Source organism: Cannabis sativa, chromosome 6 (assembly GCF_029168945.1).
Source record: "Cannabis sativa cultivar Pink pepper isolate KNU-18-1 chromosome 6, ASM2916894v1, whole genome shotgun sequence".
Taxonomy (NCBI): domain Eukaryota; kingdom Viridiplantae; phylum Streptophyta; class Magnoliopsida; order Rosales; family Cannabaceae; genus Cannabis; species Cannabis sativa.
This window is the reverse complement of record NC_083606.1, coordinates 47716247-47739414: the sequence shown is the minus strand read 5'-3', so window position 1 is coordinate 47739414 and position 23168 is coordinate 47716247. Positions and strand designations below refer to the sequence as shown.

Here is a 23168-nt window from a genome sequence, read left to right as displayed (position 1 = left end):
GAAAACCCGTTCAAAGTTTAAAACCCCAAACTTTGACTTGCGATCCTAAGCTAACGGCGGCGAGAGGAGCGGCGCCGCTTGGGGTGTGAGGTCGCCGTCACTAGGAGGTCGGAGTAGTCCGGCGCGTGAGGTCGGGCGGTGGGCGGAGGTGGGTCGCCGGAGTGTGGTGGTTATGGAGGTTTATGGGTTTTATTTTTGTATTTTAAAGAGAGAGAAAGAGAGAAAGGTAGATAGAATGAGAGAGGGGGACGAAGGGGGTTCAGTATATATTCAAAGTAATATTTTTTTTTATTACATACATATATATTATTTTATTATTATTTTATATATATATAAAAGCACATTTGACTCGGTCAAACCGAGTCTTTTCAGCTAAGGGTCCAGTTCAAAAGAAACAACAACAGGATTCTAAGGGTTGTTTCTTTTGTGACCAACCTGGACATGTGAAGAAAGATTGTGCCAAATATCACGCATGGCGTGTAAAGAAAGGTATTAATCTTGCTTTGGTCTGTTCTGAGGTTAATTTAGTTTCAGTACCTAGAAACACTTGGTGGATAGATTCTGGTGCTACTACTCACATAAGTGTTTCTATGCAGGGTTGCCTGAGCTACCGAAAGCCAAGTGATGGTGAAAGATACATCTTTGTGGGCGATGGTCAATCGATGGAAGTGGAAGCAATTGGGCATTTCAGATTGTTATTAGAAACTGGTTCTTATTTGGATTTGAAAGACACTTTTGTTGTGCCGTCTTTTAGGCGGAATTTAGTTTCTGTTTCTTTGTTGGACAAATTTGGATATTGTTGTTCATTTGGAAACAATCAGTTTACTTTGTCTTTAAATTCAAATATTATTGGAACTGGTTATTTGAATACTTATGACAATCCTTATTTGTTAGAAACAATTGCATCCTATAATGAAACCTTGCATGTGGAATCACGAGGTACTAAACGCAAATTAAATAAAGAAAATTCAGCGTCGTTATGGCATAAACGCTTATGTCATATCTCAAGAGGTAGAATTGAGCGTCTTGTGTCTAATGATATTTTAGAGTCTCTTGACTTCACAGATTTCAATGTTTGTGTAGATCGTATCAAGGGAAAACAGACCAAAACTAAGAGATTAGGTGCCAATAGAGCTTCAGAAGTCTTAGAATTGATTCACACAGATATTTGTGGGCCATTCTCTACGGCATCTTGGAATGGTCAACAATATTTTATATCATTCATAGAAGATTACTCACGTTATGGGTACCTATATCTCATTCATGAAAAATCTCAGTTTGTGGATGTGTTCAAAGCTTACATAGCTGAAGTTGAGAATCAACTCAACAAAAGGATTAAGAACGTCAAATCTGATCATGGTGGTGAGTACTACGGTAGATATGATGGCTCAGGTGAACAACGTCCAGGACCATTTGCTAAATTCCTAGAAGAATGTGGTATTGTCCCACAGTACACCATGCCAGGATCACCTAGCATGAATGGTGTTGCTGAGAGACGAAATAGGACTCTTAAGGATATGGTAAGGAGCATGATCGCTCATTCTACCTTACCTGAGTCCCTCTGGGGAGAAGCATTAAAGACAGCAGCTTACATTCTGAATAGAGTACCAAGTAAAGCAGTTGCAAAAACACCTTATGAGCTTTGGACAGGTCGAAATCCTAGTCTAAAGCATTTCCACATTTGGGGATGTCCAGCTGAGGCAAGGCCTTATAGGCCACATGAAAATAAATTGGACTCCAAAACAGTTAGCAACTACTTTATTGGTTATTCTGAGCGATCTAGGGGCTATAAGTTTTATGATCCCACTGTCAGAAATATATTTGAGACGGGAACTGCAACATTTTTTGAGGATGTTGAATTTGGGGGGAGAAATAAGGTTAGAGACATTGTTTTTGAGGAAGAATTTAATTCAAACTCAGTTCCTACTATCATTTTAGACAATGTTCAGGCTTCCACACCTGTCATTGATCAAGAAATGAATCCGGAACCTCAACAAGACAATGTTGAACAACTCCCAAATCAAAATGAGGCTATTGTTCCAGAAGAACAAATTCAACACCCTCAAGAACAAGAGCCATTAAGGAGGTCCACAAGAGAGAGAAGAAATGCTATTTCAGATGACTATTTTGTATTTCTTCAAGAACATGAGGATGAAATTGGAATGATGGAAGATGATCCAATCAACTTGCATCAGGCCATGAAAAGTTCTAACTCTCAAAAGTGGATTGATGCCATGGATGAAGAGAATAAGTCTATGCAAGACAATAAAGTTTGGGAAGTTGTCCCATTACCAGAAGGTGTAAAACCAATTGGTTGTAAGTGGATACTTAAAACCAAGAAGGATGAATATGGTAATGTGGTGAGATTTAAAGCACGTCTTGTAGCAAAAGGCTATACTCAGAAACAAGGCATTGATTATGCAGAGACTTTCTCTCCGGTTTCATCTAAAGACTCTTTTAGGATAATATTGGCACTTGTTGCTCATTTTGACCTTGAGTTACATCAGATGGATGTTAAAACAGCGTTTCTCAATGGCGACATTGATGAGATAATTTATATGGAGCAACCAGAAAACTTTGTGGTTGGTGACCCAAAGAATATGGTTTGCAAATTAAAGAAATCCATCTATGGACTCAAGCAAGCTTCTCGTCAATGGTATCACAAGTTTCATCAAGTAATTATCTCATTTGGTTTTGAGATGAATATTATTGATGATTGTGTATATCACAAGTTCAGTGGGAGTAAATACATATTTCTGGTTCTATATGTCGATGACATATTGCTTGCCACTAATGATATAGGCTTATTGCACGAAACCAAGAGATTTTTATCTAAGCAATTTGAGATGAAAGATCTTGGTGACGCCTCTTTTGTATTAGGAATTCAAATACGTCGAGATCGTTCTCGGGGTATTCTTGGATTATCACAAAAGAGCTATATCGATAAAGTACTCAATAGATTTGGCATGCAAGATTGTAGACCAGGTGATACCCCTGTTGCTAAAGGAGACAAATTCAGTCTTAGACAATGCCCTAAAAGCAGCCTTGAAATTCAGGAAATGAAAAAGATTCCTTATGCATCAGTTATAGGGAGTCTAATGTATCTTCAGGTATGTACGCGCCCAGATATTGCGTACAGTGTTGGGATGTTAGGCAGATATTTAAGCAACCCTGGTATGGACCATTGGATAGCAGCCAAGAGGGTTATGAGGTATCTTCAGAGAACAAAAGATTACATGCTCACATACAGGAAATCAGATCATTTGGAGGTCGTAGGGTATTCTGATTCTGATTTCGTTGGATGCTAAGATAGCAGAAGGTCTACATCAGGCTACATTTTCTTGTTAGCTGGAGGAGCTATATCTTGGAAAAGTGTCAAACAGACACTTGTAGCTTCTTCCACTATGGCAGCTGAATTCGTAGCGTGTTATGAGGCATCAAATCAGGGAATATGGCTGAGAAACTTTGTCACCAGGCTGCGTATTTTGGAGAATGTTGAAAGACCACTTAAGATATTTTGTGACAATAAATCAGCAGTGCTGTATTCCAATAACAATAGGAGCTCATCTAAGTCAAAGCATATTGACATAAAGTTCCTAGTTGTGAAAGAAAGAGTGCAGAGTGGACAGATTTCCATAGAGCATATTGGGACAAACTCTGTAAAGCCCGCTTAGTGAATTTGGAAGTTAGCAGTTGTTTATGTTTAATTATGAAATTATTTATAGCTATTTAAATAATTTATGATACTGTTATTTATGTTATTCAGTAGCTTGCATATTTTGCATTTCCGGTGTCCGGTATTTGGAACTCGGCGTTTGGCTCAGTAGAAATCACAACTTAGTATGTTAGTATTTTGGGGACGGGTTTTAGACATTGGGAATGTCGGGAATGGCCGGGAATTTAGAATTTCCCAAAAATACCCCTTTTGTATGATTTATGTGGTTTTATGGTGGAGGGGCAAAATGGTCTTTTTGCCCCATTAGTATTTTGTCTTATGTGATTTATTAAATGGATTAAATGTTTATTTTAAATAATTATTTTGGCTGAAATAAGGTGTTATATGCATTAAAACTTTATTTTCTCTCAAATTTTACACTTAGCATATTTTAGAAAAAACTTTGAAAAAGGAAAACACTCTCTTTTCTCTCTCTCTTTTTCGGCTGAAGGCTTGGGGTTCAAGGGCTGGTTTTTCTTCAATTTTCAAGCTAGTTTCATCCAATCTAAGTGTTCTTCTAATCCTTGGTAAAGTCTCTAACCTTTTCTTGTTGTAAATTCTTAAAAAAAATAATGAAAAATGGTGATGCATGCATGGTGTTTTGGTATTGTTGCTGCTGGTTATTGTTGTTGTTGTTTCTGTGATTAAAGTGTTGAATTCATTAGGTTTGATGAGATTGAATTGCATGCTTAAGTTCTTGCTCTAGTTGGTTAGATTTTTATGTGAAAAAGTTATGAATTTTGAATGAAATGGTTCTATTTGTTGCTGTGAAGTTGCTGGATGTTCTTTATAGTTTTCTGAGATTATATTATGCTAGTTTAAGAGGTTTTAAGCTAGTTTGATTGCTTGTTAGGTGGATTTGCTCAAGTTTGAGTTTAGAACTCAAAGCTTGAGCTCCAATGGTGATTTTTGAATCTGTGAGTTCTGGGTTACTTTGAGGCCTTAGAAATGTTCTAGGGAAGGTATAGAACAGGTCTGGAAAGTTTGAGACCATTTGGGGTTGAATTGGTCGAGTTATGAAAAATTTGGTTTGCTGCCTGCGAGGAACCGGAATTCCGGTTGTGCATCCGGAATTCCGGATGAGGGTTCTGAATTTTCCAGAACCGGAATTCCGGTTGGGCAACCTGGTCTACCGGTTGGGGAAAATTCAGGGACCCTAGTTTTCCTCGTTTTTATGTTTTTAGGGGTATTGCCATGCTTTTTATCGATAGGGAAACTTTTAGTTCCTAGTTTTAGTCCCCGGGAAGTGATTTAGCGTGTCACTTATAGCGTTGTGATTTTTATGGTTTAGGAGCCAGTAATCCGTCAGCCTTCGGTTCCAGTCGGGTTGACCAAGCACACACGAAATCGGAATCCAGGTAAGATTAGTATAACAGTATGCATATGTAGATTACATGTTTAGCGAGCATGTAGGAAGCCTATTAGATTACATTAGTTGTATGTTGGCTTCGAACCATCCAACCCTGTCACGTCGGTACAGGCTGGAGTATGACCAAGAATGGAGCATGACCGGTTTGACCGATCAGCCGACACTTGGTTGGTGGTTCCGTGCTATTGACGTATCCCGTCGGTACAGCCGGAGTATGACCAAGACGGAGTATGACCGGTTCGACCGATCGGGAGGATATAGTAACACGTCGGTACAGTGGAGTATGACCGGCGGAGTATGACCGGTTCGACCGATCAGGTTGTTACGTGTCAATAGTACCGTCCCTATGAACGTTCAGAACTCAGTACCATGTTGGACATGGCAGTAGTGGCTCAGTACCATGTTGGACATGGCAGTAGCGGGACTCAGTATCGTGTTGGACACGGCAGTTAGTATTATGTATGATATTATTATGCTTTTCTTACTGAGTCTGTCGACTCACAGTTTACGTTCATGTGTAGGTAAAGGCAAGGCTATAGCTGATGGACCGTGAGCGAGCTTATGAGATTGTACATGTCGGGGCGGTTAGGCCTGGAGCGTACGATCCTCGGGACAGCAAGGCTGAATTTTGTAACTGGACGTTAGACGACTTTTAAATTTTATGTAATAGTTAAACAGTTAAAACTTTTGTAAATGATTTTATAAATCGGGATCCCGAGTCTTTTGTAATATGGTTTATAAGTTTAATTAAAAAGCAAAATTTTAATTAATCACGTTTTTCCATAAACCTCGTTGATTAGCAACGAGCTGCACAGTACGTTTAAAAATCACGTAATACGCCTAAGGTAGTTAGGGTGTTACAATTTGGTATCAGAGCCGCCATGTTGTCTTCCGAAGATCGTCACGACATGTACAATCATCATCAGCAGTTAGCTCGGTTCACGGTTCAGTAAGCCTTTATTGCTTTAGTAGTTTATTTTATTCAGTTATGAAAAAGAAAGGCCTGTTAGGAAGCATGTTAGTAGCCTGATAGTAGAATAGGCGCATGTTTCGTTTCTAATTTCCAAATTAAGCGGCATTAGTAAGCTCGCCTTGAATACGACCTGATATGCCAACTCTTGGTTTCGCAGGCGGTTCTAATCAGATGGACGCCAGGCGGACTACCAGGAGTCAGGGCAACTCCGTGGGGTCGAATCAAGGACAGGGAGCTCAGTTTCCCCCACCTGCCAGGGGCCGAGGTAGAGGTCCCCGAGGCAGGGCTCGTGGTCGGGGTGATGAGGACCCGCCACAGGCTGCCCGGGCTCCCCCAGCCGATTAGGGAGCCCCGAATTGGGAGTTGCGGTTTGCGGAAATGCAAGCCCGGATCGAAGAACAAGACCTCGAGATTCAGAGGTTGAGACAGCAGGGTGCTCCTGCAGTTCCAGTGCATGTAGTTCCAGTGGCACCTACCCCTGCTGCCCAGGCCGAGATAGTGGTGGCGGCCCATAGATTGGAACCATTGTATGAGCGGTTCCGGAAGCAAGCACCTCCGGTTTTCCTGGGAGGTCCGGACGTGATGAAAGCCGAACAGTGGCTGACGGTGATCACCAAGATACTGAATTTTATGGGTGTCACCGGTAACGACAGAGTGGTGTGCGCCACGTTTCAGTTCCAGGAGGACGCTCTGGTATTGTGGGACATGGTGTCTCAGATCCATGACGTCACCACCATGACCTGGGAAAGGTTCCAGGAACTCTTTAATGCGAAATACTACAATGAGGCGGTCAGAAGCGCCAAGAGGAAAGAGTTCATTCACCTGACCCAGCGGGAGAACATGAGCGTCACTGAGTATACTACTCAGTTTGATCGGTTGGCGAGGTTAGCCTCGGGAATTGTGCCGACCGACTTCAGCAAGAAGGAGAAGTACCTGGACGGGTTGAATCCCAAGATCAGGCATGACCTGATGATCACCACCGACGACAGCACCACCTATGCTCAGATGGTGGAGAAGGCACTGCGAGCTGAGGGCGCAGTAGGGTGCATGTCAGAATCAGCGAGTACTCCGGTTAGTGGTGGGGCTCCTACCCCTCCTGCATCAGGCTATAGCAGGGGGAGTAGTGGTTCGGCCATTGATCAGAGGAAGAGGGCACCCACTGCTTCCGGTGGCTCGAGTCAGAACAAGAGGTTCCGGGGGAACCAGAACAGAGGGAGTCGTCCTGGTGGTACTGAGACCCGATTCTCCTATCCCGAGTGCCCTATCTGCAACAGGCACCATCGGGGCGAGTGCAAAGGTCAGGGATGCTTTCATTGTGGCATGCCCGGACACTTCAAGAGGGAATGTCCCCAGCTCCGACAAGAGGCACCGCGAGCTCCAGCGATACCCACTCCAGCCAGGGTGTTCGCTATCACGCAGGCTGATGCAGATGCCAGCCCATCAGTAGTCACAGGTCAGCTTTCTATTAACAACTTGCTATATTCAGTGCTGTTTGATTCTGGTGCTACACATTCTTATGTGGCGGCCAGGGTCTTTAGTAAGTTGGGTAGACCCTTTGATAGATATGAATCAGGGTTTGGAACCCTGTTACCTGGCGGAGAATTGGTTATCTCCAATAGGTGGATTAGGTCTATGCCGATCAGGATAGATGGTAGAGAGTTAAGCGCTGATCTGATAGAGATGAGCTTAGTCGAATTTGATATTATTTTAGGAATGGATTTCCTATCTAAATATTCGGCGAGCATTGACTGTAAAAGGAAGATGGTGGTCTTCCAACCAGAAAGTGAAGAACCGTTTGTATTTGTGGGTTCAGTTCAGGGATCTCGGATTCCGGTGATCTCGGCTATGTCAGCGAGAGAATTGTTGCACGGCGGGTGCTTAGGGTTTCTGGCCGTGGTGGTGGACACCACTCGGCCAGACACCATTCGGCCAGAGGACATCAGAGTGGTTCGGGAATTTTTGGACGTTTTTCCCGAAGAACTTCCAGGGTTAACCACCTCAGCGGGAGATTGATTTCGTGATTGACTTGGCACCAGGGGTGGAACCGGTTTCCAAAGCCCCGTATAGAATTGCTCCAGCTGAACTTAAGGAAGTAAAGATTCAGCTCCAAGGGTTGCTTGACATAGGGTTCATTCGGCCCAGTGTGTCACCCTGGGGAGCCCCGGTTTTGTTCGTCAAGAAGAAGGATGGATCTATGAGGATGTGCATCGACTACAGGGAGTTGAACAAGCTGACGGTGAAGAATAAATATCCATTACCTAGGATCGATGACTTGTTCGATCAGCTTCAGGGGAAGACGGTCTTTTCTAAGATTGATCTCCGTTCGGGTTATCATCAGTTGAGAATCCGAGAGGAGGACATTCCGAAGATGGCTTTCCGCACTAGGTATGGACATTACGAGTTTCTGGTTATGTCATTCGGACTAACCAATGCTCCTGCAGCATTCATGGACCTGATGAATAGAGTATTCAAGGATTTCCTCAATATCTGTGTGATTGTGTTTATCGACGACATCCTCGTGTACTCTCAATCAGAAGAGGAGCATGAGTTACATCTTCAGATGGTTCTGCAACGACTTCGAGAACATAAGCTTTACGCCAAGTTCAAGAAATGTGAGTTCTGGTTGTCTCAGGTGTCCTTCCTAGGGCACATTGTGAGTAAAGATGGGATCAAGGTGGATCCCGGGAAGATTGAATCCGTCAGGGATTGGCCAAGACCGAAGACAGTGACAGAGATCAGAAGCTTCTTGGGTTTAGCTGGGTACTACCGTAGGTTCGTGGAGGGGTTCTCCAAAATTTCAATGCCCCTAACCGAGCTTACAAAGAAGAATCAGCGGTTTATCTGGTCAGATAAATGTGAAGCTAGTTTTCAGGAGCTAAAGCAGAGGTTGATTACTGCTCCAGTGCTAGCTTTGCCTTCGGACAAGGAAAAGTTCGTAGTCTATTGTGACGCATCCAAACAGGGTTTGGGGTGTGTATTGATGCAAGCCGACCGGGTCATCGCTTATGCCTCCCGTCAGTTAAAGGATTATGAACAGCGATACCCGACTCATGATTTAGAATTAGCCGCAGTGGTTTTTGCACTGAAGATTTGGCGGCATTACCTGTATGGGGAGAAGTGTGAGATCTATACCGACCATAAAAGTCTCAAGTATTTCTTTACTCAGAAAGATTTGAACATGAGACAAAGGCGTTGGTTGGAATTAGTGAAGGATTACGATTGTGAGATCCTCTATCATCCCGGAAAAGCCAATGTAGTGGCTGATGCCCTGAGCAGAAAGGGTCCCGGGCAAGTAGCTAGCATGGTTCAGATCTCACCTCAGCTAGCAGAGGATATGGTTAGATCCAGCATTGAGTTTGTGGTAGGTCAGCTTCATAACTTGACGCTACAATCTGATCTGTTGGAAAGAATAAAAGTCGCTCAGATGACAGATCCGGAGTTAGTGAAAATCCGAGATGAGGTATTGGCTGGTCAAGCCAAGGACTTTTCAGTGTCAGATAGTGGGATGCTTTTGTATAAAGCCAGGGTTTGTGTTTCGAACAGTGCGGAACTTAGAAATGAGATCCTTGAGGAGGCTCATTCTACCCCATATTCTCTGCATCCCGGCACCACCAAGATGTACCAAGATTTGAAACCGTACTTCTGGTGGAGCGGTATGAAGAAGAATTTGGTAGAATTCGTATCGAGATGCCTCACGTGTCAGCAGATTAAGGCTGAACATCAGAGACCAGCAGGGTTGTTGCAGCCTCTAACCCTACCAGAATGGAAATGGGAGGATATTACGATGGATTTTGTGGTCGGGTTACCTAGGACCACGGGTTTATTTGATTCCATCTGGGTAGTGGTGGATCGATTTACGAAATCTGCTCATTTTCTGCCGGTTAGAACAACATTTACAGTGGATCAGTTGGCAGAGTTATATGTCAGAGAGATAGTGAGACTTCACGGGGTACCGAAGTCTATAGTTTCGGACAGGGATCCGAAGTTTACCTCCAAATTTTGGCAAAGTTTGCAACGGGCAATGGGTACAAAGCTAAAATTCAGTACAGCATTCCATCCTCAGACAGATGGTCAGTCCGAAAGGACAATTCAGATATTGGAGGACATGCTGAGAGCCTGTGTTATGGACTTTGAAGGCTCATGGAGTAAGTATCTACCATTGATAGAATTCTCTTACAACAACAGTTATCAGAGTACGATAGGGATGGCTCCCTATGAACTGTTGTACGGTAGGAAATGTAGATCCCCTATCCACTGGGATGAGACAGGGGAGAGGAAATACTTAGGTCCTGAGTCAGTACAGCGGACCAATGAGGCAATAGAGACGATAAAAGCTAGAATGCTTGCCTCACAGAGCAGACAGAAGAGTTACGCAGATCCGAAACGCAGAGACGTTGAGTTCCAAGTAGGGGAACATGTGTTTTTACGAGTATCTCCGATGAAGGGGATTAAACGTATCGGGAAAAGAGGCAAGTTATGCCCTAGATTTACTGGACCTTTCGAGATTCTCGAGAAGATAGGTCAAGTGGCATATCGGTTAGCATTGCCTCCAGCCTTATCAGCAGTGCACAACGTATTTCATGTCTCGATGTTGAGAAAATACGTTTCAGACCCCTCTCATATACTCAGTTATGAGAGTCTTCAGCTTCAGCCAGACGTGACTTATGAGGAACAGCCAGTGCAGATCCTGGATAGAAAGGATAAAGTCCTTCGGAATAAGACCATAGCATTGGTCAAGGTTCTCTGGAGAAACAGTAAGGTGGAAGAAGCCACCTGGGAGCTAGAGACAGATATGAGAGCTCAATATCCAGAGTTATTCAGGTTAGATTTCGGGGACGAAATCCTTTTTAAGGGGGGAATAGTTGTAAAGCCCGCTTAGTTAATTTGGAAGTTAGCAGTTGTTTATGTTTAATTATGAAATTATTTACAGCTATTTAAATAATTTATGATACTGTTATTTATGTTATTCAGTAGCTTGCATATTTTGCATTTCCGGTGTCCGGTATTTGGAACTCGGCGTTTGGCTCAGTAGAAATCACAACTTAGTATGTTAGTAGTTTGGGGACGGCTTTTAGACATTGGGAATGTCGGGAATGGCCGGGAATTTAGAATTTCCCAAAAATACCCCTTTTGTATGATTTATGTGGTTTTATGGTGGAGGGGCAAAATGGTCTTTTTGCCCCATTAGTATTTTGTCTTATGTGATTTATTAAATGGATTAAATGTTTATTTTAAATAATTATTTTGGCTGAAATAAGGTGTTATATGCATTAAAACTTTATTTTCTCTCAAATTTTACACTTAGCATATTTTAGAAAAAACTTTGAAAAAGGAAAACACCCTCTTTTCTCTCTCTCTTTTTCGGCTGAAGGCTTGGGGTTCAAGGGCTGGTTTTTCTTCAATTTTCAAGCTAGTTTCATCCAATCTAAGTGTTCTTCTAATCCTTGGTAAAGTCTCTAACCTTTTCTTGTTGTAAATTCTTGAATAAAATAATAAAAAATGGTGATGCATGCATGGTGTTTTGGTATTGTTGCTGCTGGTTATTGTTGTTGTTGTTTCTGTGATTAAAGTGTTGAATTCATTTGGTTTGATGAGATTGAATTGCATGCTTAAGTTCTTGCTCTAGTTGGTTAGATTTTTATGTGAAAAAGTTATGAATTTTGAATGAAATGGTTCTATTTGTTGCTGTGAAGTTGCTGGATGTTCTTTATAGTTTTCTGAGATTATATTATTCTAGTTTAAGAGGTTTTAAGCTAGTTTGATTGCTTGTTAGGTGGATTTGCTCAAGTTTGAGTTTAGAACTCAAAGCTTGAGCTCCAATGGTGATTTTTGAATCTGTGAGTTCTGGGTTACTTTGAGGCCTTAGAAATGTTCTAGGGAAGGTATAGAACAGGTCTGGAAAGTTTGAGACCATTTGTGGTTGAATTGGTCGAGTTATGAAAAAATTGGTTTGCTGCCTGCGAGGAACCGGAATTCCGGTTGTGCATCCGGAATTCCGGATGAGGGTTCTGAATTTTCCAGAACCGGAATTCCGGTTGGGCAACCGGTCTACCGGTTGGGGAAAATTCAGGGACCCTAGTTTTCCTCGTTTTTATGTTTTTAGGGGTATTGCCATGCTTTTTATCGATAGGGAAACTTTTAGTTCCTAGTTTTAGTCCCCGGGAAGTGATTTAGCGTGTCACTTATAGCGTTGTGATTTTTATGGTTTAGGAGCCGATGTCCGCCGCTCGGCTTCGGTTCCGGTCGGGTTGTGGCACACCTGAAATCGGAATCCAGGTAAGATTAGTATAACAGTATGCATATGTAGATTACATGTTTAGCGAGCATGTAGGAAGCCTATTAGATTACATTAGTTGTATGTGGGCTTCGAACCATCCAACCCTGTCACGTCGGTACAGGCTGGAGTATGACCAGCAGCCGGAGCATGACCGGTTTGACCGATCAGGCTGACACTTGGTTGGTGGTTCCGTGCTATTGACGTATCCCGTCGGTACAGGCTGGAGTATGACCAGCAGCCGGAGTATGACCGGTTCGACCGATCAGGAGGATATAGTAACACGTCGGTACAGGCTGGAGTATGACCAGCAGCCGGAGTATGACCGGTTCGACCGATCAGGTTGTTACGTGTCAATAGTACCGTCCCTATGAACGTTCAGAACTCAGTACCATGTTGGACATGGCAGTAGTGGCTCAGTACCATGTTGGACATGGCAGTAGCGGGACTCAGTATCGTGTTGGACACGGCAGTTAGTATTATGTATGATATTATTATGCTTTTCTTACTGAGTCTGTCGACTCACAGTTTACGTTCATGTGTAGGTAAAGGCAAGGCTATAGCTGATGGACCGTGAGCGAGCTTATGAGATTGTACATGTCGGGGCGGTTAGGCCTGGAGCGTACGATCCTCGGGACAGCAAGGCTGAATTTTGTAACTGGTCGTTAGACGACTTTTAAATTTTATGTAATAGTTAAACAGTTAAAACTTTTGTAAATGATTTTATAAATCGGGATCCCGAGTCTTTTGTAATATGGTTTATAAGTTTAATTAAAAAGCAAAATTTTAATTAATCACGTTTTTCCATAAACCTCGTTGATTAGCAACGAGCTGCACAGTACGTTTAAAAATCACGTAATACGCCTAAGGTAGTTAGGGTGTTACAAACTCTATGATAGCGGATCCTCTCACAAAAGGATTACCACCCAAGGTCTTTCATGAGCACACTGCTCATATGGGTGTAGTCTTGCTTGAGGATATCATGATTTAGTGGGAGTTTGTATTTTCTTTGCTTTATGTTTGTTTAAGACATTTATGTATTTGGTTATTTTCTGATCAGAAATAAAGTTTTCAGTTTATTCACTCTGTTTTGTTATGTTTAAGTTTGACCTCACTTTGGTTTAGGAGGACCAGTTGGAAATAGGCATGTTCGGTTCACATTGCATGTAATTTCCATGCTACACATCCATGATTGATCTATGTCATTTGGCTATATTTGTATATGTGACCATTGATGGGTTTAGTCATGATTGATATGACGAAAATCGCTTTGATCCTATATGGGTATAGTTGATGGACGAGATTGTTGTGAATACCATTACGTAATAGCAAATTTTGAGCTCATAAGGTTATACATTTATCAGGTAACATATGTTGCCCAAGTGGGAGATTGTTGGATTAAAATCCTATTGTGGGCACATATGTATAATGTATATGCTATTATAAAGTGTGATACAAAATTAAGTGACCAATTATGTTATGGGTATCAAAAGGGTATTAAATTATCATGGAAATAATGTGTAGATACCATAAGTTAATTTATAATTTGTTGAGGGCCAAATTATAAATATCCAAATTCTCATTGTAAGATGAGTCTATAAATAGGTAGTGGTCCCCAAGAAACACTAGGGTTTCTGTATTCTCTCCTTCCCCATCAGAGAAAATACTCTAGAAAATAGTGTATTCTTGGAAGATCAAAACCTTCTCTGCAATCTCCAACAATGGCTTCAGGTTAGTGCTTCTGCTGATCTTTTATCATCATCTTCTTCTTTAGTTTAGCAAAGGCTTTATAGATTTATATGATTTAGGGTTTTCTATATTAAAACACTTTAGGAATATGTTTAGATTTGTGATTTATATATTTCTTTAATGGTTTAACTTTCTATTCCACTAACATAGCTTTAATTTTACAAAGAAAACAGTATGGAATATCTTGTTGGAGATTTTTCCCTTTCAAGAAAGTAGATAGTAAGTATATGTATACCACATTGTGTAAACATAGCAATACTTTTACTTGTAATGATAAAAGTAACATCAATATACCTCTATACTGATTGGAGATGAGCACGCAAATACCAGTTATAGATTGGGATTGATGAGTAATTATAATCAACGAAATAGACTTAATTAGGCCACAAAGTGAATATTAGATTATTGTAAGAAGTGAATGAAATCACATTGGTTATTAGTAGATTTTCACAAGCTCAAAGGCTGTATAAACGTAAGAATATAGAGTATTAGAGACATTAGTTATTAAACCTGGTTTAGTTTAGTCAATATTGGAGAATATTGTCCCACGTGGATTAAATGTAAAAGTATTGAGCCATATATAAAAACATGGGCTACTCCACTCATTGCTAATTGGTTTTGAGATGGAACCCCATGATTCTCAACATGGTATCAGAGCCATATCCCTAGCGGGCATTCGATCCACACCTATCAAAGAGTTAGCCAGCCGCAAGCGAGCAAAATGGTACTCCCAGCCGCGAACAAGAATAAGCGAGCAAATGGAACTCTCAGCCGCAAAATAAAAAAAAAATAAGCGAGCAAATGGTACTTCTTATGATAAAAGATGTAAAAGTATTGAGCAATATATAAAAACATGGGCTACTCCACTCATTGCCAATTGGTTTTGAGATGGAATCCCATGATTCTCAACAGTTAATTACTAGGTTAGTTGAGGATGTTAGTTAAAAACTCTGGTGCATGGTCAAAAGCTTATGTATGCACCTCACAGAAAATAAAATATTAAACAACAAAAAAAGAAAACATATTAAACCAAAGACAAATAATGAAACCAAACACATAGCTCTCATAATTATTGCTAAAAATAATTGAAAACGTACTAATAACAAGTAATTATTGATGGTATAATTAAGTTTAGAATGCTATGAGAAAGAAATATGGCACGGCACCATGATATATGTCATACATATACTAATTAGTATTGTTAGCTAAGCACAACATAATTTTCTTATTTAATAAAATGTCATTTTTAATCATAGCAAAAGCTTATTTATCAATGAAAAAATTATATATTATTTAGATATAAAATATTACTAATTTAATTATAATAACTTAAAAAAAAAATTCAGTCATAATAAATCATAATTTTGTACCTAAAGACTTTCACAAATTTCTTTCTTGATTGATAGAACTTTTACACAAATTTCTTTTGGTGACAATATAAACTTAAAAGTATTGTTAATTTAGTCATTGATTTACTTTTATTTACAAATTTTAAATATTAATTTTATTTCAATTTGCGTGCTTAATTTTGATTCATAAAAGACATTCAAATAATTTACTTTTTAATAACTCATATTAAGTAGCTAGCTAGTACTATATTCAATATTTACGTATATTTATCAAAATATTACATAGTGACCGAACCCAAAACATTCTTGGACATGGTAATTTTAAATCATGTATAAATTTTTTAAAATTTGAAGCTCAACTGACTGTAAAAAACCAGTACATATATAAAGTAGTACCCCACTAAATATATCTCGTTACCTTTTTCTAATGTTTTTTCTATATAAACCATCTCCACTAGCTAAACCACAACATATATTCAAGATCTCTCTCTCTTCTTTTTCTTTCCTTTAGTCAAAAATAGAAAATTCATTCAGTAGGTAGCTAAAACTAAATAGTAGTCTTGGGCATTAGAGAGACATGTCAGGAGGTTATTACTCATCATCGCAGAGGTCCGAAGCTTCTATGCCTTTTCATCTTTGCTTCTTTCTTTGCATACTCTTCACGTTCGTAGCGCTGTCGTGGTACTCCAATTACGAGGCCCTGATAGAGGGCATGCTCGACCAGATCAAGCTGGGACTCATGGTCTCCCCGCTCCTGCTGCTACTAGCTCTCCACTTGCTTTCCTACGCTGAAACCCCCCGCCGACACCGACGCGGCGGCTTATCGTCTTTCATTCCTTTGCCCGAGAGGGACTCCTTCAATAGGGCAGGAACGACTCCATGGGGAGTTGGCTTTCTTCTAGTTTTCCTATTCTTTATGGTCTCTTACCAGTCTTCTTTGCAGGAACGATGGTTCCCTCTTCTTGGCATGATACTAATTGTTTATCAATATATATACAGGTAGATCAGTAATTAACCCTCTATGATTTAACTTTCTCTTTCTTTTCCCTGTTTTCTTAAGGCTTGTACAAAAATATAAAGTGGTGTGAGCTAAATTATTTTATGCAGAAGTACAGGAATTGTTTTTTTTTCCCCTTCTTTGCTTTCAATTCTGTTTATTTTTTTTTTTTTATGTTATATTCTTATGTAAAAATAGTGTTTTTATCGTATTTGATCAAGATGCATGCAGAGAAATATCACTAGTTGTAGGAGCCGAGAAGTTTACTCAGTGTCAATGGCTCCAAATAGACTCCATAGAATATAGGCAAGCTTGATTAAAACATTAGGAGCTTGTTTGGTACATCATATTAGGTCACAACCAATAATCTAAGATAAAATAGAAAGAAGAGAGTATTAAACTCAAAAACAATTAAAGTAGTAAAATAATAAAATCAACACCAAGATATATACTGGTTTAAGTTTTATAAATATATATGATTTATGACTCTACAACTGTTCTTGAATACCACTAAATCTTATTTATTGATTGAGCAAGAATAGGGTACAATACAGTCGAGATCAATTCTCTCTTGGATTCTCTCAAGGTGTTTACTCTTGCACTTTTACCCAAGAATCTTCTTCATCTACCAAAAAGTTTCTTCAGACAAAACCCAAATCCAATCTCTCTTCTCTGTACCTCTCTCTTTCTACCTCTCAATCTCTCTTCAAAAATCACCTCTTAATACTCGTTTGAAGAATCACCCGTTGAATTGATTAGTGTTAGTTGTATTTATAGGCCCAGGATAAAGATCCTAAATCAGTGGCTGCAACTGTTAATTAAGTTGTTAAGTTAGTTACTACTTAACAAACTTAACAAACTCCTTGTAACAATATTTTCACGTCAGCACAAGACAAAGTGCTTACGGACGAGACATACGCTTCCGGGACAGAGGATAGAAGTGTATGCTAAAGGAACTTCTCTGATAAAAAAAAAGAATCATCTGGAGTCGACTATCCTGGACTCTCTTCCAGGAAGGAAAAAGCTCAAAATTTGGAGAAGACTCCTGCCATGTGAACATGATAAACATCTGAGAAAGCCATTCAGGATGGTTATAACTATCATTCCACGAGACTACTATCAAATGAATAAGTTAGACTTCTGAGAACTTACTTTCAGGAAACAATTAACTTCCACTTATGAAAATTGGAGGAATTGTACTGCAATTATATTAAATTTTAATTTATATAAAAATATTATATATTCATGTAAATATAAAAATTATTATCATATTATATAATTTAATATAATAATATATTATTATTACAGCCTATTAAACAAACTCATATAGTCATATATATATACTAGGTGAATGTACGTGCCGAGCCACGTATTGCTAGTTTTATTTAAGATTTTGGTTTTTTTAAGATTTTGAATGTATTTTATTTTTAAAGATTACAAATTTTTTGTTTGAAAAAATTAAATATTTATATTTGAAATATTATTTAATAATGTATTAAAAATAATATTAGTGTAATTATAAAATTGTAAATAAATTTATTATTGGAGTAGTAGATTATTCTATTTAGTTCTTTTTTTAACATAGCATTGTAATGTAAGTTTATATCTATAAATATTCTGTAAAGTGTTTGTAAAGCCCGCTTAGTTAATTTGGAAATTAGCAGTTATTTATGTTAATCAGGAAATTATTTATAGCTATTTAAATAATTTATCATGGATATTTATGGAATTCAGATATGCATAATTATGTCATCAGCAGTTTTTATATTTCGCATTTCCGGTGTCCGGTATTTTGGAACGCGGCGTTTGGCTCAGTAGAAATCACAACTTAGTATGTTAGTATTATGGGGACGGGTTTTAGACATTGGGAATGTCGGGAATGGCCGGGAATTTAGAATGTCCCAAAAATACCCCTTTAGTATGAATTATGTGATTTTATGGTGGAGGGGCAAAATGGTCTTTTTGCCCCATTAATATTTTGTCTTATGTGATTTTGTAAATGGAAATTAAATATTATTTGGTTATCTTGAGTTGGCTGAAATAAGTTTAATTATATGTCAATTTTCTTTTAATTTCCCTCATTTCTCAACACTTAGAAAAAAATAGAAAATTTTCCAACAAAACTCTCTCTTTTCCTCTTCACTTTCGGCTGGGTATTGTGGGGTGCAAAGCTGGGTTTTTTCTTCATTTCTCTAAGCTAAATTCATCCTAATTGTGAGCTCTTGATTGTGGTAGGTGATTCTAACCCTTTCTCCTTTAATTTCTTGAAAAACTATGTGAAAAATTATGATGCATGCATGTTGTTTTAGATGTTGTTGCTGCTGTAATTTTGTGGTTGATTTGTGTAGTTCAAGCATGTTATTTTGATAGGATTTAAGCTATGTTGAAAGCATGATAGTTAGATTGAGCTAAGCTTTGTTGTTTTTATGAAAAAAGTATGAATTTTGGATGGAAAGTGTTGTGTTTTGTTTCTGTATAATTGCTGGTTGTTATTGTTAGTTTGCAGAGGTGTTTTAATGCTTAGTTAAGTAGAATTAACTAGGCTAGGGTGCATGCTAGAGGGTTTAACCAAGTTTGAGTTCTTGAACTCAAAGCTTGGTCTTCAATGGTGAAATTTGTTTGTGTGGTTTCTGGGTAGGTTTGTTGCCTTGGATGTGTTATTTGGGACCTATAGAGGAGGTCTGGAAAGTTTGGGATCAATTGGGGTTAAATTGGTCGAGATATGGGAATTTTTGGTTCTTTGCGAGGAACCGAATTCCGGTTGAGCATCCGGAATTCGGATGGGGTTCAGAATTTTCAGAACCGGAATTCGGTTGGGCAACGGACTTCCGGATGGGGGATTTTTCAGAACCCTAGTTTTCCTCGTTTTTGGGTTTTAGGGGTATTGCCATGCTTTTTATCGATAGGGAAACTTTTAGTTTCGAGTTTTAGTCCCCGGGAAGTGATTTAGCGTGTCACTTATAGCGTTGTGGTTTTTATGGTTTAGGAGCCAGTAATCCGCCGTTCAGCTTCAGTTCCAATCAGGTTGACCGGCACACCTGAAATCGGAATCCAGGTAAGATTAGTATAACAGTATGCATATGTAGTTTACATGTTTAGCGTGCATGTAGGAAGCCTGTTAGTTTACATTAGATATGTATTTAGGCTTCGAACCACCCAACCCCGTCACGTCGGTACGAGCCGGAGTATGACCAAGAAATGAGTATGACCGGTTCGACCGATCAGCCGACACCTCGGTTGGTGGTTCGTCTATTGACCTATCCCGTCGGTACAGCCGGAGTATGACCGCACTCGAGTATGACCGGTTCGACCGATCAGGAGGATACTTGTCAATAGTGCCGTCCCCTGAACGTTCAAAACTCAGTACCATGTTGGACATGGCAGTAGTGCTCAGTACCATGTTGGACATGGCAGTAGCGGGACTCAGTATCGTGTTGGACACGGCAGTCAGTTTTATGTATGATATTATTATGCTTTTCTTACTGAGTCTGTCGACTCACAGTTTACGTTGCATGTGTAGGTAAAGGCAAGGCAGTTGCTGATGGACCGTGAGCGAGCTTATGGGATTGTACATGTCGGGGCGGTTAGGCCTGGAGCGTACGATCCTCGGGACAGCACGGCTGAGATTTTGTAATTGTCGTTAGACGACTTTATTTTGATGTAAAAATTGAACAGTGAAAACGTTTGTAAATATTTTTATAAATCGGGATCCCGAGACTTTTTGCAAAATGGTTTATAAGTTTAATGAAAAAGCAAAATTTTAATTAATCACGTGTTTCCATAAACCTCGTTGATTAGCAACGAGCTGCACAGTACGTTTAAAAATCACGTAATACGCCTAAGTTAGTTAGGGTGTTACAATTTGGTATCAGAGCCGCCAGGTTGTCTTCCGAAGATCGTCACGACATGTACAATCATCATCAGCAGTTAGCTCGGTTCACGGTTCAGTAAGCCTTTATTGCTTTAGTAGTTTATTTTATTCAGTTATAAAAAAAAAAAAGGAAGAAAAGCCTGTTAGGAAGCATGTTAGTAGCCTGATAGTAGAATAGGCGCATGTTTCATTTCTAATTTCCAAATTAAGCGGCATTAGTAAGCTCGCCTTGAATACGACCTGATATGCCAACTCTTGGTTTCGCAGGCGGTTCTAACTAGATGGACGCCAGGCGGACTACCAGGAGTCGAGGCAACTCAGTGGGGTCGAATCAGGGAGAGGGAGCTCGGTTTCCCCCACCTGCTAGGGGCCGAGGTAGAGGTCCCCGAGGCAGGGCTCGTGGTCGGGGTGATGAGAACCCGCCACAGGCTGCCGAGCTCCCCACCGATCGGGGAGCCCCGAACTCGGGAGTTGCGGTTTGCGGAGATGCAAGCCGGGATCGAAGAGCAAGACCTCGAGATTCGAGAGGTTGAGACGAGCGGGGTGCTCCTGCAGCCCAAAGTGACGGTAGTTCCGGCGGCACTCGCCCCCGCCGCCTGTGCCGAGATGGTAGTGGCGGCCCACAGATTGGAACCTTTATATGAGCGGTTCCGGAAGCAAGCACCTCCGGTATTCCTGGGAGGTCCAGATGTGTCGAAAGCCGAGCAGTGGCTTACGGTGATCACCAGAATCTTGAACTTTATGGGTGTCACCGGCAACGACAGAGTGGTGTGCGCCACATTTCAGTTCCAGGAGGATGCCCTGGTATGGTGGGACATGGTGTCTTAGATTCACGATGTCACCACCATGACTTGGGAGAGGTTCCAGGAACTCTTCAACGCGAAGTACTACAATGAGGCGGTTAGAAGCGCCAAGAGAAAGGAATTCGTTCACCTGACCCAGCGGGAGAACATGAGTGTCACTGAGTATACAACTCAGTTTGACCGGTTGGCGAGGTTAGCCTCGGGTATTGTGCCGACCGACTTCAGCAGAAAGGAGAAGTATCTGGACGGGTTGAATCCCAAGATCAGCATGACCCGATGATTACCACCGACGACAAGCGCACCACCTACGCTCAGATGGTGGAGAAGGCATTGCGAGCTGAGGGCGCAGTGGGATGTATGTCAGATTCGGCCAAGATACTCGGTTGGTGGCGGAGCTCCTACCCCTCCCCGCATCGGGATTTAGCGGGGGAGTAGTGGTTCGGCCATTGATCGGAGGAAGAGGGCACCCACCGCTTCGGCGGCTCGAGTCGAACAAAGGTTCGGGGGAACCGAACGCAGGGAGTCGTCCTGGTGGTAATGAGACTCGCTTCTCCTATCCCGAGTGCCCTAGCTGCAAGAGGCACCATCGGGGAGAGTGCAAGGGGCAGGGATGCTTTCATTGTGGCATGCCCGGGCACTTCAAGAGGGAATGTCCCCAGCTCCGGTCAGAGGCACCGAGAGCTCCAGCGATGCCCACTCCAGCCAGGGTATTCGCGATCACGCAGGCTGATGCAGATGCCAGCCCATCAGTTGTTACAGGTCAGATTCTTATTAACGACTCGCTTTATTCAGTGTTGTTTGATTCTGGGGCTACACGTTCTTATGTGGCGGCCAGAGTCTCTAGTAAGTTGGGTAGACCCTTTGATAGATATGAGTCAGGGTTTGGAACCCTGTTACCTGGCGGAGAATTGGTTATCTCCAATAGGTGGATTAGGTCTATGCCGATCAGGATAGATGGTAGAGAGTTGAGCGCTGATCTGATAGAGATGAGCTTAGTCGAATTTGATATTATTTTAGGAATGGATTTCCTATCTAAATATTCGGCGAGCATTGATTGCAAGAGGAAGATGGTGGTCTTCCAACCGGAAAGTGAAGAACCGTTCGTATTTGTGGGTTCGGTTCAGGGATCTCGGATCCCGGTGATCTCGGCTATGTCAGCGAGAGAATTATTGCACGGTGGGTGCTTAGGGTTTCTGGCCGTGGTGGTGGACACCACTCGGCCAGACACCATTCGGCCAGAGGACATCAGAGTGGTTCGGGAATTTTTGGACGTTTTTCCCGAAGAACTTCCAGGGTTACCACCTCATCGGGAGATCGACTTCGTGATTGACTTGGCACCAGGGGTGGATCCGGTTTCTAAAGCCCCGTATAGGATGGCTCCAGCTGAACTTAAGGAGTTAAAGATTCAGCTCCAAGGGTTGCTTGACATAGGGTTCATTCGGCCCAGTGTGTCACCCTGGGGAGCCCCGGTTTTGTTCGTGAAGAAGAAGGATGGATCTATGAGGATGTGCATCGACTACAGAGAGTTGAACAAGCTGACGGTGAAGAATAAATATCCATTACCTAGGATCGATGACTTGTTCGATCAGCTTCAGGGGAAGACGGTCTTCTCTAAGATTGATCTCCGTTCGGGTTATCATCAGTTGAGGATCCGAGAGGAGGACATTCCAAAGACGGCTTTCCGCACTAGGTATGGACACTACGAGTTCCTGGTTATGTCATTCGGACTAACCAATGCTCCTGCAGCATTCATGGACCTGATGAACAGAGTATTCAAGGATTTCCTCGATATCTGTGTGATTGTGTTTATCGACGATATCCTCGTGTACTCTCAGCCAGAAGAGGAGCATGAGTTACATCTTCAGATGGTACTGCAACGACTTCGAGAACATAGACTCTACGCCAAGTTCAAGAAATGTGAGTTCTGGTTGTCTCAGGTGTCCTTCCTAGGGCACATTGTGAGTAAAGATGGGATCAAGGTGGATCCCGGGAAGATCGAATCCGTCAGGGATTGGCCGAGACCGAAGACAGTGACTGAGATCAGAAGCTTCTTGGGATTAGCTGGGTA

The 23168-nt window shown here is 41.1% G+C and overlaps 1 long non-coding RNA gene across 1 annotated transcript; it reads left to right on the top strand.

The window, feature by feature from the left end:
• Positions 1 to 32: 32 nt before the first annotated feature.
• LOC133039477 (uncharacterized) lies at positions 33 to 872 on the top strand. Its single transcript, XR_009688629.1, has 2 exons — positions 33 to 489; positions 597 to 872. It is a non-coding gene; the product is annotated as an uncharacterized LOC133039477 (long non-coding RNA).
• The last annotated feature ends 22296 nt before the right edge of the window (positions 873 to 23168 follow it).